Genomic DNA, 10,155 nt, shown 5'->3' with positions numbered 1-10,155 from the left:
AGCAGAAGTTGCTGCAGGAATTTGAGTAGGTAGGCAGATGGAACACTGATTGTATTATGACCAATATGATGTCAGCCTGCTTACCTATAGCTGCTTTACATAGAGTACTATAAAGTGGCCTGTCTCTTTAAGAGACATGTGTCATGTGCAACAGGTGGCTTACAAAGTCTAAGTCACGTCTTAATAGCCTAAGTGTGTCTAGTCAAGACACACACACTGCTTTGGAGGGAACAAATGGTGGGATAACCAGCCTCATATAGCCAACATGCTTAAATCTAATTAATCCACCAAGGGGTTAATGCCATAGAGTAAACTATCCTGCCATGCTTAGCTAGGTCACTCCCCCCTCGCGTTCGGAGGGAGGTAATCAAGCCTCTTGTTGTACCTCCGTCTATTTGAGAAGCTCCACATATGAGGTCTGAGTTGGTTGCTACTGCTCAGACCACATGGCTCTAACAAGCCTCTCTTGAGTTCCTTTAACAATAATTTGGAAATTTTCACCACTTTAGAACTAAACCAAGTTTTATTGCCTGTGTGGCTTTTCTGTTTGATGTATGGAGTAGCACATGAACCTGACTTTTTAAGGCTTTGTAAGTAAACCGTTTTAAACTGTGTAAACTACTGGTCTTTTCCTATGCGGGGGAAGAGGGCACTATTTTGGAACTTGCTCGGAAAGACATATTTTAAAGGTCTAACAGCCTATGTGTCCTTGCTTTACTTTGCTGCATGTTTTGTGTTTTCAAATACTTGCTGGAGTTCTCTCACCAAAGAGTACCTGCTTCAGACTTGGATCCCGGCATCTGGGAATTCTCCTTTTATACCTATTTTTTGCTTGCCACCAACACAAACTGGTATCTTCCTCCTTCGTAAGGAGGTTGGGTGCACACTTGGGGAACCCTTGCAAGATGCTGCTCACCTTCCTGATATTTGGCACCACCTGAATACCTTTCTCTCCCCATCAGCCATTTCAGGTATGAGCCTACTGGTATGAGCCTACACTGAGACAGATGGGTGATATACTGAATTATTATTTCCACTGTCCTAATGGAATGTTCTTGGTTACTTTTTATTGTGTTTTATAATGCTGTTTGGTGCCCTGAGATCTTCTGTGATGAAAGGTAGGATAGAAACACCATGTACCATCACATAAACATATGTATAAATATATAACTCCTAGGACCAGCCCTGTAACACAGCCAGGGCCGGATTTAGGTTTGATGAGGCCCTAAGCGGCTGAAGGTAATGGGGCCCTTTATATGTCAAGCTGTCCTTTGTCAACAACAAATTGTCACTGTTTTTTTGTGTTGAATATATGCTATATGGTAATTTATGGACCTAATAGGTATCTAAAGCCATTTGCACATAACAAAACATGTATTTTATCAAAGTCATTTTTATTTTATCTTATATTTTGGAAATGCACATCCAGTTGTTGTTTTCCTTTTCATTTTTTGGTGGCCCCCAAGAGAGTGGGGCCCTAAGGTATAGCTTGTTTAGCTTATACATAAATCTGGCACTGAACACAGCCAAGTGACTCACCCTGCTTCCGGCAGCATCATTAGTGGGGATGGTGGAGAGGGATAGATGAAAGCAAGAATTGGTATCGGAATGGGGTAGCAAGACTTTTGAAAATGTTGACCATAGCACCATGGAGGTGTCATTTGGACTCTGCTTAAGGCAGCAAAATGTCTCGGGTCATAGAATAATAGAATTGTAGAGTTGGAAGGGACACCAAGGATCCTCTAGTCCAACCCCCTGCAATGTAGGAATCTCAGCTAAAGCATCCATGACAGATGTCCCTCCAACCTCTGCATAAAAACCTCCAGGGAAGAAGAGTCCACAACCTCCTGAGGAAGACTGTTCCACTGTCAAACAGCTCTTATTGTCAGAAAGGTTTTCTGTATGTTTAGTCCAGGCATAGGCAAACTCGGCCCTCCAGATGTTTTGGGACTATGACTCCCATCATCCCTAGCTAACAGGACCAGTAGTCAGGTATGATGGGAACTGTAGTCTCAAAACATCTGGAGGGCCGAGTTTGCCTATGCCTGGTTTAGTCGCACTCTCCTTTCTTGTAACTTGAAGCCATTGGTTCAAGTCCTACCCTCCCTGTCAACTCTTTGTTAATTCATGAATCATTTCTACCTCAGTTTTAATTGGCTACCTAGAAAAGAGAAAAGAAAAACCCAGGGCAGGGACTTTGGAGTGTTACTGTTTGTTTTTGCCCCCGATGGTAAAGTCTACCCTGCAATGAATTTGCCTTGGGGGTTTTATAGAAGGGAATAGCGGTCTTAAGTTGAGGCCATTGTACAAATTAAACATGCCTGTCTAGAAGTCAAGGTATCAGCAACTGCAAGTGTCTGCGTCAGCAGGTTTTTAGGCCTTAGCCTGCATCTGGAGATGAATTACTGCCTCGAATGGCGCTAGAGACAGCTGCAAACATTCTCCTGAAGATGAGGTAAGGACAACGGGAAGAAATGGCTGATGTTTTTCTTCATCCCTGTCAAATCCCAATACACCAGAAAAATAATAATAATTTTGAGCAGGGCAGTAAGCTACCTGTCTAAACAAACAAACCTGGCTTTACATTTTAAAAATAAATAAAGAGCAGGATGGAAATGGCAGGAAGGGTTGCATAGGCTGGGCAAGGCGTGCATTTGAAATGACAGGGGAAGATAAATCTGGTGGCATTGCACCCACTTCCACTGGCTAGTAGCATATTAAGTTTAAGAGCAATGTTTTCCTTCAGCTTTTGGTTTCAAGCAACCCACGATTTGGAGGGAAAACAAGCTCACTCATGAATAACACTCTTGTATATATATATTTTAACTCAGATGAGCTCAGTTTAAAGTCCTCTCCCATGAATGAGTTAATTGTTTTAAACGTTTGAGTGTGAAAATAAACTCCTAAGCCATAAGGTTTTCTGAGGCAAGAGACTTAACTTTAGGGTTCAAGCAATTTACGTCGGCTCCCCACATGCTAATCAACACAAAAACACAACAGACTAAAATGTTTTAAGAACAACTAGTTAGTGCCTTGTCAAATGGGCTTACCCTGCTATTAATTTTAAGGATCTCCATTAAACAAGCAACATAGCTGGAACTGGGCTTTTTTACAGATGGGCGGCACACCCACTGACTTTTTCCATGGCTTGAATAACACTCTCTTTTCAGTCACCAGTGAATGGGGATTCCCCACCTCAAGGCAGACCCATAATAAACAAAGGCATTGGACTGGATTATCTTCCCCAAGCGAACATGAATAATCTCTAGGCCGAAATTTTATTGGTGTAAGCCAGTTGACAGAAGAACCTCTATCACCATGTTCAATATACAGCTGGTTTTCTTTATCTGTTTGTTTTCAACTCTCAGACAGCATCTATATTGGTTCAAGAGCTGGGACAAACTGATGAAACTTCTTTTGAATATTATTGTGCCAAGCTGCCTAAATAATTCTGAATGTTCTGGTTTCAATGTCAGGCAATGGATGTCTGCCTACTCCCAGACCATGGAACCAATTGTAAGCACGAATGCTTTGTTTCCATGGGGAATTGCATTCTTGCATCAGAATGATGTCACACCCACAGGTCTTAGAGCCAGGAAATGGCAACTATATTGCCTGTAGCAGTGGCTCTCAGTGGCCTGGTGCAAAGTTCCAGGAAGGTATAGAATCCAGAAGCAAGATGGTTCTCACAAGACAAGACACGGATGGGTTGAATGACTCCAGTCACATTGCCTGGTTTTTTGACATTGTTTTTGCATTGGAACCCTTAAAGGTATCTGGCAAGTCATTCTCCTTTACATTTCTGAATCTTGATCTTTGCTATCAATGGTAAGGTAAATGTAAAGGGACCCCTGACCGTTAGGTCCAGTCGTGGCCGACTCTGGGGTTGCGGCGCTCATCTCGCTTTATTGGCCAAGGGAGCCGGCATACAGCTTCCGGGTCATGTGGCCAGCATGACTAAGCCGCTTCTGGCGAACCAGAGCAGCGCACAGAAACGCCGTTTACCTTCCCGCCAGAGCAGTACCTATTTATCTACTTGCACTTTGATGTGTTTTCAAACTGCTAGGTTGGCAGCAGCAGGGACCAAGCAATGGGAGCTCACCCCATCGCGGGGATTCAAACCGCTGACCTACTGATCAGCAAGTCCTAGGCTCTGTGGTTTAACCCACAGTGCCTCCTGCGTCCCTCACTATCAATGGTAGGGTTGCCATAATTCAAGAAGTAAAAATCCGGACACAAAAGTTGTTGAGCTTTTCGGAATTCACCCACAAGAGGCAAAGAGTGATACCTAAACACAAAAATTGTTGGCAAAAACCTAAACATTTTGCTAATTTTTTAAAATCCCCCCGGGTGTTAATTTAATCATTTGAATACCAAACATGTCTGGGAAATTCTGGATGTATGGCAACCCTAATCAATGGCCAATGTATAATTTGTTTATCTAATCTTAGGAGCTTTCTGATGACTTTGTTTCTGATGATTGTATCTTTTCCTTAACACCTACTTCAGATTGTGGAGTTGGGTAGGTTTTATAACTTGATCCAGATTTTGAAAAAATGAAGGTCATTCTGACGGGTACAGAGAGGTACAAGAGAAGCTAGTGGGTAAGGCATTGAAGAAAGCAGGATAAACCCACAGCTCTTGCATAAATCATTACACCATTGGTGCAATTTATTGGGTCTGGTTATAACTAAAACCTTTGTTGTGAGAACTCATGACAAGCCATTGGCAAAGTAAACAAAGCCTGATAGACAACAGCCACTATTCCTAGAAAAATCAAGGGAACATTCCAAATGTTCAGTCCCTTTACTCACATCTGTATGTGTTCTTGTTGGAGTGCATATTTATGTACTCCAGTAGGAATACATACTGATGTGAATGTCACATTGGATTGCAAACAGCCTTCAGTTAAACAAGCTCCGTCAAAATTTCTGCACATTAGAAAACTTCCTCGCCAGATGCACAAAGAATTCCATCCCCTATAATTGCATATCATCACCAGTGTATACTGTCTGGCTTCTTCCATGTGCCAAATGCAATTATCTATGGTTGACACAAATGTTCTTACTGAATCTTGCGCCTATTTTATAAACAAAAGCTGGTGCCTGATGCAGGGATTCCAAACAGGCTTAAACGACAGCCAGTCCCTTTTCTGTTGATCAGAACGTCTTCTAAGGAAAATACGCAGAGGAACACAGAAGTTAGATCGAGGATTCCCAAAGTGTGTGCTAAGATGCAATAGCCCACCACGAGAATAGCTGAAGCATGCCTTGAAAAATGAAACCACCGTATTCAATGCAAATGCTGTTCTGTGCTATAAAAATGGAGGGCAGGGAAGACTTTGGTAATCTTTGGTCATATGGGGCACTCGGCGAGGTCAAAATTTGGTGCCCCCAAACGGATCTTCTCAACGATGGATCTTCTCAATTTTGCAGCCCCTTGGCTCAGTGCCCTGTGCGAGACAACTGCCTGCATTGCCCTAAATCTGGCGCTGTGGGGAGGACCCATGTGGCATGATCACCTCTCATTTGCCCCCTCACTAGACACAATGCTAACTACATCACTTGAAGTTGTGTTCTGGGTTGGGTCTTTTTAACATATTAATGTTTGCGTGGACAGGCGGAGTCCCCCAAACCCTGGGCGGCCCCCCCTCATGTCGAATAACAAGGCAACGTGCTATGGGATTAAATTGGCCACAACTTTATTATATTTCAGATGTGGGTAGACCTTGGCTCAGGCATTGGGCGTTTATCCCTCCCAGTCCCCAGCCGGGGATCTGGGGAACATCAGGATTATCCAGTGTGTGTGTGGGATGGGCCGACACTGGAGAACATATGTTCAAGCAGAGATAGCCACCCCCGTTACGCTGCTGTTGCAGGGGAGGGCAATGACGACCTCTCGGCGTACGGTCAAAGCCTCCCCTCACAAACCCCTTTAACGGGGAACCCTGGTATCACCGCCACAAAGAGGAAGGGGGTGTGGGTCACCGCTGCATGCCCCCCCAATACAGGAAAATAGACTAAAGGATTCCGCCCAAGGCCTGATACCGCCAAAGTTGTGACATTTTGCTACGGGAAAGGCAAAACCTGCCAATGCAGGGGAATTCCTTTCCGGCCCTTCAACAGTGACCTTGACGTAGCAGCGCTCGCATACCTGTGAAGAAAAGGTTAACCTGCAAAATAAATCTTAACTGAGGGGGGGGTAGGGTGGGAGAAGCTCTGGAGCCAACTGAAGATTCCCAGGTAAGATCCTCCCTCTATTGTGTGGGCAGGCAGTCCCTCCTATACCTAGCCTGGTCACCTTGGCAATGCTTCCCCAGGTGGGATTGGACAAATGACTGAGGTAGGTGGAGACCTCCAGGTATCCCACCTGGGGAAGGCGAAGCCAAGCCTGTGCTGATGAAGCCGCACATGGTCCAGGGGCTGCCCATGTCCACGCAAAGGGCGCCCCCCGTTTAATGTGAGGAGCAGTCATTACTCCCGTATCAGGACTGTGTTGTGTGAGTTTTTAGCCCTTTTCCTTCCTTGCCGCCAATAAAAACGGCCTCCTCATTAAAGGGGGAGGGTTCTTTTAGCCCTGGAAGGGAAGCTTCTGTTGGATGCACAGAGACCTGGGACGTGTAAAGTCTGCAGGTGCTGATTATACAGTACATGTGATCCTGCTCTCCCTCTATACGCACACCCCTCACAGTTTTTGATTTTGTGGAAAGGGCACCTGTAATGTTACTTCTTGAGCCTTGCCACGGTAACTGCATTTTCTAACGGTTGCTGCTTTGTCCCAGAGTGCTTTGCTGCACCTCGAGATCTTCTGCCTGAGGGGAAATCCCTTTTCAGACTCTATATTTGAGTTCACGGAATACACATGGTGGTGGGGCGGTTTGGGTGAGGCATTAAAGTGGCGGCATGGAGCAGACAGATGTTCCCATGAGTGCGTGTGGATTTGAGGAAGAGCCTGCCGCCACAAATTTGCAAAATCCCTGACTTGTGCACACTTAGCCCTTATAGGACGTTTGAAAGAAGCTGGCCTTGCCATTGTGTTCATGGGGGCAAGGCCTGCAGGGAGCACCGTGTGAGCAGAACAGCACTCCTTACACACTGGCGGGCAATGAGCCAGATAGCATCCTGCAATCTGCATGGCACTGGCAACTGGCTGCCTTGCTGTTCCAGGTTGGGAGGGTGTTTGGCAGTTGCTAGGTAACCGTCAAGTGTTTTTCCTCTCTTCCTTACAGCGGGCAAAGTAACCGGTTGAGGATGCCATTTCGCGCTGGCACTTCAAAGTGCTTAACAGCTCAGGCCAGTAGGTCTCTTTCTACTAGGTGGGCTGCGTAGATCATAGACATAAATGGGTACATAATGGGGCTGGGGCCAGGGAGTCGTGATTTTGTGGGGCAAATACCATGCCTCCCCTCCCCTTTGTGGCTTGGTTATTTCAGTGTTATTTAAAGTAAGGCCACACATTAACCGAGTGGAAAGCAGTCTGGCTTTTTTCCCTTCTTCTTAGAAACTCAAAGAAGACCATGTCAGGGAGAACAAACAGATGTTGATTTGCCCCAGCCAATATTGCCAATGGCGAGGGAAAATGGGAGATGTAGTCCATCAATATTTGGAGGACCACAGATTCACCATCCCTGTCTTAAGAGCCAGTGTGGTGTAGTGGTTAAGAGTGGTAGCCTCGTAATCTGGGAAACCGGGTTCGCGTCTCCGCTCCTCCACATGCAGCTGCTGGGTGACCTTGGGCTAGTCGCACTTCTTTGAAGTCTCTCAGCCCCACTCACCTCACAGAGTGTTTGTTGTGGGGGAGGAAGGGAAAGGAGATTGTTAGCCGCTTTGAGACTCCTTCGGGTAGTGATAAGGCGAGATATCAAATCCAAACTCTTCTTCTTCTTTTTCTAAAGGAAGGATTGCAGAAGTGCCTTCCTTGCCCTGCACAGCTGAGAGGAAGAGTGTCAAACTCATGCTTGAAACAAGGATCACCCCATACCAATTTTTTCTTTCTTCTGTTGACATCTCTTCCTTGCACATCTCACACCAAGCAGCAATGCTAGGATTCCATTCCGTTGATGTGGCTCATGCGTCTCGTCTTCCTAGTTTTTCCTGTCCCGGCAGCAATGATAGGATTCTTTCCCTCGAGATCTCTCCTATAGCTCAGCTTCCCCAGTGATCTACCCACCGACTTTTAGGGAACAGATGTAATTCTTTGCTAATTGAGAAGTGTAGGTGTTGAGGTGCAGTCCCCTAACTCCCTGAAGAAGCAGCAACAACTCCACTGTCAGGAGATGACATGAGGGCCCCTGCCCCACCACACGGCCTGCTACCATGACCTACCCAGTTTCCCTCAGAAACTGGCCCTGGGACCAGTACCTGAAGGGAACCAAGTGATTGTGTGGTTGGGAGGTTGCCAGGGCTTTCCCCCCAACCAGAACTCAGTTCTGGCACCTCTCAGGTAGGCACCATTGCCATTCTAAGACAACAAGGGAGGTGTTCACAGTGAGTTCCGGCACCTCTTTTTCCAGAAAAAATATCACCGGTGGTTGCTATGATTGCCGCAATCAGCATATTCTGGCCCCAATGTCCGTACTCTCAATGGCAGCCTGCAATGGAGAAATTACACAAATTATATTTTCTCTTCAGCTTTATTTCCATGCCAGTGAAGTCTTTGCTAAGCTAAATGCTGATCCGTCAGGTTGCTGCTAACGACAGAGGAGCAAGGTCAGTTAACAGAAAGGGAGGCAGCAAAAGTGGCTATTGTAGCCAAGCGGTTAAGAGAAACCCCGATATGCCCACATACCCAGACGTGTTGGTAAGATCATGTCCGAAGTCACAACCATCAAGATCTGATCCTGCTTTAGTGTTTGAAATCTGACACAAATCATTGCCTGAGGCTTCAAAGGCCTCTCTGGCAGGTACGAGGGTGAATTACCTGTTTCAGATCTGAGTGACTGTTGAAAGCATACACGTTGCCTCTGAAGAAAAGCAAGTAAGATCTGAAAATGGTATCTGTCAGTCTTGCAAAGTTGTCATGGAAAAGAAAATCTCCTGTCTCATGAAGATGCAGACAGACTGAGGGGGAGGTGGGGAGGAACAGTATCACACTTGCCTGTCAAATATGCACCTTGTTTTCTATGCAGGCAATATATTAAGATTTTTTAAAATGTTTTTGGGTTTTCTTTTGCAGGAGATCAAGTGGTCAATAGAGAGCCAGTGTGGTGTAGTGGTTAAGAGCGGTAGATTCGTAATCTGGTGAACCGGGTTCGCGTCTCTGCTCCTCCACATGCAACTGCTGGGTGACCTTGGGCTAGTCACACTTCTCTGAAGTCTCTCAGCCCCACGCACCTCACAGAGTGTTTGTTGTGGGGGAGGAAGGGAAAGGAGAATGTTAGCCGCTTTGAGACTCCTTCAGGTAGTGATAAAGTGGGATATCAAATCCAAACTCTTCTTCTTCTTCAATAAATGTTGGCTTCAATGTCAATAAAGAAGATTCCCCCCCTGCTGTATTTTGACATCAAATGAATATTAAAATATGCACAACTTTCTCCCCGACCTATGCCACTTCACACACCATGTATTTTTCTACAAAAAGAGGCAAGTTGTTCAATGGTGTTTGAAAGTCACATGTCTCCCGCTTTTTAAATGAAGGTATTACTAAAAGGGCAGCAGGATGAGCAGGACATGAATGGAGGGAATGAAACACTGCATACCTGTGGTACTGAGGGTCTAAATGTCTTCAATGCGATAAAAATTCTCATTTATTGACACAATAAGCACTTTATCTTTATGCAGAAGTTAAGATAAGGTGTTAACCATTCAGTGTTAGTTTTCCCAGCCAGCTGGAAGGAAAAAAGTATGTGAGTTAAAGACTAGATAAAAAGGAAAAGACCCCTGGACGGTTAAGTCCAGTCAAATTCAACTATGGGGTGTGGCGCTCATTTCCACTTTCAGGCCAAGGGAGCCGGTGTTTGTCCACAGACAGCTTTCTGGGTCATGTGGCCAGCATGACTAAACTGCTTCTGGTGCAACAGGACACCGTGACGGAAGCTAGAGTGCACAGAAACACTGTTTACTATCCTGCGACAGCAGTCCCCCCAGTTTTGGGTGGTATATAAATTCAATAAATAATAATAATATTTATCTACTCGCGCTGGTATGCTTTCAAACT

At 45.4% G+C, this 10,155-nt stretch overlaps 1 long non-coding RNA gene across 1 annotated transcript; it reads left to right on the top strand.

The window, feature by feature from the left end:
* Nucleotides 1-2,048: 2,048 nt before the first annotated feature.
* LOC128413750 (uncharacterized) lies at nt 2,049-9,153 on the top strand. The gene is made up of 3 exons (XR_008330434.1): nt 2,049-3,772; nt 7,229-7,296; nt 8,631-9,153. It is a non-coding gene; the product is annotated as an uncharacterized LOC128413750 (long non-coding RNA).
* Nucleotides 9,154-10,155: the final 1,002 nt, after the last annotated feature.

Source organism: Podarcis raffonei, chromosome 5 (genome assembly GCF_027172205.1).
Source record: "Podarcis raffonei isolate rPodRaf1 chromosome 5, rPodRaf1.pri, whole genome shotgun sequence".
NCBI classification, from domain to species: domain Eukaryota; kingdom Metazoa; phylum Chordata; class Lepidosauria; order Squamata; family Lacertidae; genus Podarcis; species Podarcis raffonei.
This window is presented reverse-complemented; position numbering and strand designations above follow the sequence as displayed.